This window comes from Sinohyriopsis cumingii, chromosome 19, assembly GCF_028554795.1.
Source record: "Sinohyriopsis cumingii isolate HCF-2022 chromosome 19, ASM2855479v2, whole genome shotgun sequence".
In the NCBI taxonomy this organism is placed as follows: domain Eukaryota; kingdom Metazoa; phylum Mollusca; class Bivalvia; order Unionida; family Unionidae; genus Sinohyriopsis; species Sinohyriopsis cumingii.
In genome coordinates, this window is record NC_142979.1 from 57788649 (window position 1) to 57796606 (window position 7958).

Here is a 7958-nt window from a genome sequence, read left to right on the forward strand (position 1 = left end):
TGACAGGAAGCATCTTAGCATAAAGGCCTTTCAGTATTTGACAAGTGATGTCCTATAACATCAAATATGTATGAAGATACCAAAAAATAAAGAAACCTTGAACAATTTTTACGTCACCTCGCTATAAGGCCATTTGAGCCTAAGATATAGATATATGTGTGGTCTGTATTGTCTGTCAGCAATTGTTGTTTTCATCATCTCAAAATCTATGGATCAGTTTAACCCAAACATAGCAGATGTGTAAGAGTTTCAACTTTGTTCAACTCATAACAGTCCACCGTAAAATATAGTCAGCATTACTAAAATAAGAAGAACATTCAAACAACGTTGAAAGTACTTCTCATACTGCTGAACAGAATGTGTCTATATTTCAGAGAAAGCAAACTGACTTAAAGGCTGTAAAATTTGTGCAACTTGGGGCTATGCAAGACATTCAAAGTTTAAAGCTTGCAATTTATAATATGCCATGTAGCCTGAGCTACTGTATGTGCTCAATTATAAGTCAGAAAGCATTCTTACTGATCTTTTTTGGCATAATGTGCTAGCATATCAAAGTCTATATTGTCTGTTATACTGATTACTGATTACTCCTAAAAACAGCATGGATCCAGATCTGTTGGCACATTATTCAATTGCAGATCAGGGTCTGTGCAGTTTGCAGTTGGTCTCGACCAAGCATATTTTTGCAAGAAAATCCTTAGAAGATGCAGATGAAAATTACTTTAAATAGAATGTTGTGAAAAATTTGATCATGCACCAGCTTAAGGAATTTTGTGTGCACTTGAAAGCATATGGCAGATTTGTTCTCTAACCTTACCATTATTTTGTGTTTGATTGGCACATCTCTGCTAAGCCGATTCTGGCTGATACAAACAGCTATTCCCTATTGTAATAGCTGACCTTGCTCCAGGATGGTCTGATTGAGGCTTATTTGTTCATCCTTGTTACAAGTACCTTATTTGGTATCACAAGACTTTGTTATGGTAAATGTTCAGTTCTGTCAAGTTTTTATTAGCTCTGTTGGTTATAGACCAGAAGTCATAATGGTCTTTTGTCCATTGTACATCCATCTGTTGGCACAAGTTTGTTGTAGCTACTCTTCTTAAACTACTTGCCATGAAACTGTACACATTCATCCCATGGTCTTGTTGGTACTAAATGAAAATTGTGCTGCACAGACATCTCATGGTCTAGTTGGTCCTAAATGAAAACTGTACACATATTCATCCCATGGTCTAGTTGGTCCTAAATGAAAACTGTACACATATTCATCCCATGGTTTAGTGGTCCTAAATGAAAACTGTACACATTCATCCCATGGTCTAGTTGGTCCTAAATGAAAACTGTACACACATTCATCCATGGTCTAGTTTGTCCTAAATGAAAATTGTGCTGCACAGACATTCAATATGGTCACCACAGTAGCCATTTTAAAAATCTTTTCATTGCTATTTCACCTGGTGTCATATCAATATGGGGATTGGCATTGAAACACTTCTTATGATGTCTGGTTGGCCCAAAATTAAAATGGTGCTGATCCAACGTTTAATATGGCCACCATACTGGCATCTTAAATATCTTTATGATGGGCATATTAACATTGGGTTTCCACTGATAGACTGATTATGATGGTGTTGATCTGATATCAATATGCTACCACAGCAGCCACATTTAAAATCTTGTTATTTCAACACCAGAGTAGAAAGTCATATTGACATGCGGTTTTCACAAAAGACTTTTTATGATGTCTAGTTGATCTTAAATGAAAATGGTGCCAAACTGACATCCAGTATGGCCACCAAACATTGGCTTTTCACTAAAAGGCTTCTTATGTCTAAAAGGTCCTAAATGAAAATGGTGTTGATCTGACATCCAATATGGCTACCACAGAAGCCTGCTTGAAAATCTTGTTGCTACTCTTCCAGAATAGAAAGTCAAATTGACATGAGATTTTCACCACATAACTTCTTATGACAATTTCTTGGCCTCAAATAAAATGTTGCCAATGTGAGGTACAAAATGGCCACCACAGTCATGATCTTAAAAATCTTATGACAGCTACTCCTGAATAGAAACACATATTTACATAATGTTTTTCCAGATGATTTTTCGCGATGCCTAGTTAGATCTAAATGAAAATGGTGCCACTCTGATTGCTACTATGGCTGCCACATTGACTATTTTGAAAATCTTATTATCACTACCTCTGAATGAATGCCCATATCAGCATGGGGGTTTTCACTGAAAGACCATTTATAATGTTTTGTTTTATCTTGAATTAAAATGCTGCTGATCTGATGTCCAATATGTGGCCATTTTGAAAGTCTTGTTTTCTCTATTTCTCTTAAATGGTATGTCATTTTGACATGGGGTTTTTCATCAAAAGACTTTTTATAGTGCCTAGTTGGTGTTAGATATTTTTGATCTGTATTGTTTGCTGCATTTCTTGCTGGTTATATGTTGTGGATATCTGTAATTTGTAATTGACCTTAGTCCAAAATTAAGTTAATGGTCTACAGAACTAGTGACATTTATTTTGTAAACAACATGATACATTGCTGATATTTCTTTATGATTATAATCTTTTTGTCACCACTCTGGTGGCCTAGTGGTTAGTGTGTCTGCCTCGGATGCAGGAGGTTGTGGGTTCGATCCACGGCCGAGTCATACCAATGACTTGCAAAGCTGGTCCTAACAGCTGCCTTGCTTGGTGCTTAGCAGTAATAGGTTAGTGTTAGGACTGGTCAGCCTGGTGTCAGGATAATGGGTCTAGGTGAGACATCATGCTACATGTCTGCAGAATGATGCCCCATTATTAGACAATACTATAAACTGTCACATTGCAGACATCGTAGAAATATGACTGAAAAATTGTTAAAGCTACATTAAAAATCCAAATCACACACACACACACACTCTCTTTGATTATAGATTAAATATTGAGATCATTATAATTGGAGGTAATCATGTTTATTTGAATCTCGTTCTAGGCCATTAGTTTTTCACTTGGAAATTCCTAAACTTAACTTTGAATGTGTTAGGTCTGACTTTCATCCTGGTTCTCTTATTGTACCTTAGCTTTATTAATCAATGTTGTTTACTTGAAAAATTATTCATTCCAATCATAAACATCCAAAGCAGAATCAGCCTTATTGTTGAGTTCAGTTTTTAGTTTGGATGAATTTATTTATTTAAATTATTCACTGGAATTACAAAGTGGTCATTAATACTTATTTGACTAAGTCATTAATTTTGAATTATAGTGAATTCAATCAAGGACTTTTTGGCTTATATTATTGTGAGGCTGTTAACACATGGCCACATCCCAGGCCACTGGCACATTATTACATTTGAGACTACAGGCACATCAGTACATTCAAAATATTGAACTTATTTTGAACATCACTGGAATAGATTTGGAACTCTATACATTTCAGCTTGTGATAGAACTTTTAGGACTGTTTGGGATTTGATTCACAATACTGTTAGTTCTTTTTAAATTTTCACTTTTTATTCTAGGGAAATAAATTATTTGTTGAATTTTACAAAAATTTTTGGTTTTATTCTTTTCTGTTACTGTTTAATACCATAATTCGTAACAGTTGGTCCTTAATAAAAAATATCGAATAATCTATATGGCCACCATAGTGGTATCTTGAAAATATTGTAATCTCTACTCATCCCAGATGGATGGCTATCTCAACATGGGTTTTCACTAATATATTTCTTTTGATACCTAGTTGGTCCTAAATGAAAATGGAGCCAGTCATGCATCCAATATGGCTGCCATGATGACTATTCAAAATCCTGTTGTTTCTACTCCTCTGAATGTATGAACATTATGACATTGGGTTTTCAACAAGAGACTTATAATTATGTTTACCTTGACCTAAATGAAAATGGTGCTAAGCAGACATCCTAAATGTACATCACAGCAGGTAATTTAAAAATATTGTTATTGCTGAAGAATATCAGAGATAGTTTCAACATTTCAGCAGTTAAAAGGAAGAAATGATCCTGAAAATGTTTCTTTTTGCCCAGTAGAGCATCATTGCCTTCAAAGGACTCATGTCTTCAGTTTTTTTGCAAGCATTTCTTTCTCTCTATCCATGTGTATTCTTAGGATAGGGAGGGTAATTTATTAATTATGTGTAGACCCTTGTGCATAGATCATTATCTTTTTTAATTAGAAAAAAAAACAAAGCAGAACTGCTCCACATGCCACTACATGTACAAGTATACTGACAAATGTACTGGTATATAGAATGAAACAAAGACAGTAAATAATAAAATTTTCTCATGCTGGTCATCGTTTCGAAATTTCTTTAAATTCAGATATCACATATTTCATTTCAAAACATGTGAGGTTTCAGGTCTTGATTTATCAGTAAATTTGTAATTTCATGATAAAAAATGTTTTCCTCGGTTTTAAAATTAATTTTCTAACATATGGTTATTTGGAAAATATTAAATATATCACATATGTAACCAAATATGAAACTAGCAGTTTTTGAGGCACTGGAAATTAGATCTCAGACAGTGAGAAAAAGTTTATGAGAATAGAGCTAGCCTGGCATATATTTTTCCAGCTGCAATTTTAGAGACTGCTTGCTAAAGCATATTTGTATGCAAAAAAGAACAAATGAGAAAAAATGCAGTGCAAAGCAACAATAGAGATAGCCTTTGCAGTTTCAGGATCTATGGGTACCTTTGTGAAGGAATATAACAAGGAGTGCAAATACAGTCCAAAATTCCCTAACAGCCAACCTCCCCTTAACAACCAGTAATTGTTTCCAGCCAGTTTAAGGATTTCTTTTATGCTACTATCTGCATGTGTTTACTTCCTACCAGCAGTCCCCATGAACAGCGGAATTTATTCTCATACAGGCTTGAAAAATTTTTCTTTACTGTTGGCTGCGTAATCACTAAAGCAGCAAGAGCTGCTAGGCAGTCACCATGAACAGTGAAATTTATTCTCATATAGGCTTAAATATTCTGTACTGTTGGCTGCCTAGTCACTAAAGTAGCAAGGGCTGCTAGGCAGTCACCATGAACAGCGAAATGTATTCTCATACAGGCTTAAATATTCTGTACTGTTGGCTGCCTAGTCACTAAAGCAGCAAGAGCTGCAAGGCAGTCACCATGAACAGCTAAACTTATTCTCATACAGGCTTGGAAAAGTTTTCTGTACTGTTGGCTGCCTAGTCACTAAAGTAGCAAGAGCTGCTTGACAGTGATCCTTTTCCTAATGGAATGGAAGATTCCAGAATGAAAACAAAGAAACAAACTGAAGAACATTAAACTCGCTATTGGAGAGTGCCATCCTTCAGCCAGTTGGAGAAGTGAGGTTTCATTGGGCCAGTTGTTGGACACATCTAATTGAAGCATACTTCATGAAGGGTGAGCTTCAGCTAGAATGCATATCATGCCAGTGTATACTGACAATGGAATACATTCTTGTTGAGTGTGTCATCTTGGAGACAGAACTCTGTTGTGAGTGTGTCATCTTGGAGACAGAACTCCTTTAATGTGATATGCATGAACAGACAGTATGAGAATGTACATGCATGCATTGTTTCCCATCCCCTAAGTGACACTGTAAGGAAAGTTACCTGGTATCAATACAATAATCTGCAATAAAATGCAAAGTTTCTGCTGTATGTATTATGTTAGATGGAGCTGTATGCTCTATGTATTATGTTAGATGGAGCTTATGCTGTAGGAATTATGTTAGATGGAGCTGTATGCCATATGTATTATGTTAGATGGAGCTGTATGCTCTATGTATTATGTTAGATGGAGCTGTATGCTCTATGTATTATGTTAGATGGAGCTGTGTGCTGTATGTATTATGTTAGATGGAGTTTATACTGTAGGTATTATGTTAGATGGAGCTGTATGCCATATGTATTATGTTAGATGGAGCTATATGCTGTAGGTATTATGTTAGATTGAGCTGTATGCTGTATGTTTTATGTTACATGGAGCTGTATGTTGTATGTATTATATTAGATGGAGATGGATACTGTATGTATTGTGTTAGATGGAGCTGTATGCTGTATACATTATGTTATATGGAGCTGTATGTATTATGTTATATGGAGCTGTATGCTGTATGTATTATGTTAGATGGAGCTTATGCTGTATGTATTATGTTATATGGAGCTGTATGCTGTATGTATAATGTTAGATGGAGCTTATGCTGTTTGTATAATTCTAGATGGAGCTGTATGCTGTATGTATGGTATTAGATGGAGCTGTATGCTGTATGTATAATGTTAGATGTGGCTGTATGCTGTGTGTGTTTTGTTGGATGGAGCTGTATGCTGTATGTGTTTTGTTAGATGGAGGTGTATGTTGGATGGAGCTGTATGCTGTGTATTTTGTTAGAGCTGTATGCTGTATGTATTGTGCTAGATGGAGATGTATGCTGTATGTACTGTATTATGTTAGATGGAGCTGTATGTTGCATGTGTTATGTTACATGGAGCTGTATGCTGTATGTATTATGTTAGATGGAGCTGTATGCTGTGTGTATTATGTTGGATGGAACTGTATTATGTATGTATTATGTTAGATGGAGCTGCATGCTGTATTTTGTTTGATGGAGCTGCGTGCTGTATGTATTTTTTCAGATGGAGCTGTATGCTATATGTATTATGTTAGATGGAGCTGTATGCTGTAGGTACTGTATTATGTTAGATGGAGCTATAAGTTGTATGTGTTGTGTTAGATGGAGCCGTATGATGTATGTGTTATGTTAGATGGAGCTTTATGCTGTATGTATTTTGTTAGATGGAGCTGTATGCTGTATGTATTAGCTGGGGCTGTATGCTGTATGTATTATGTTGGATGGAACTGTATGCTGTATTTATTTTGTTAGATGGAGTTGTATGCTGTATGTATTATGTTAGATGGAGCTGTATGCTCCATGCATTATGTTAGATGGAGCTGTATGCAGTAGGTACTGTATAATGTTAGATGGAGCTGTATGCAGTATGTATTTTGTTAGATGGAGTAGTAGTGATTATTTACATTAGAAACGTCAGGAAGAAAAAAATCCTAGTGCTTTCAGAACCTGTGGATATGGATTTTCCCTTCATGAACTTTCTGATGTTCATAATTACCTATGCTCATCTACATAACCCAAGAGGAAGAGATGAAACAATATTCATGATATTCCAATAAAGAAATAATGATGAAATGAAGAAGAAGGATGCTGAAGAAGCCAAATCATTTGCAGACTTGCTTTATGTTGTTCTTGTGGGAAGATATTTCAGAATTTCAACTGGGAATCCATCCTTGTGATTTAAATGAGTCAGCTGGGATTTGATCCATGTAATTTTAATTAATCAGCTGGGAAATGATCCTTTTGATTTTAATGCGGATTGAATTGTGCGGTGAATGACAAAGAAACTTATACCATCTCTCCTTGAAGTATATCTAGTATTGCCATTTATAAACCTGTTTGAATGTATGCTCAATGAGTGTTTATCAATGTAATAATAAACCATTCCTCTCTCACCTTATATACATGAAAATGGTGAATAAAGGTAATTGCAATGAAACTATTTATCAGCAATATATGGAATGTGTAAAAGTGTTGCAATAATGAGAGTGTTTATAGTAATTATAAAATTACATACGGAATTTGTTATAGGAAAAACGTTTAAAAGTGAATTAAAAGCAAAAGGAAGTAATAAATGTTGCTAAGAAAACAAATATGTTAATTGAATGTTTATTATTATAAGGGCAAATAGAAAGTTCTTGGTAAATTTTATAATTTTTTTTAATTTTTTTTATCTAGATTTAATCTCGGCAGCTTTCATATTTTGGGATGAAACGTTTCCCATTCTGTAACATGAGAAAGAATACGATTATTTAACTTTATACCGTATTATTTCTAAATGAGCTAGCGCCAGTTCTTGTTTGGATTCCGGATCAAAATGTCAAATATG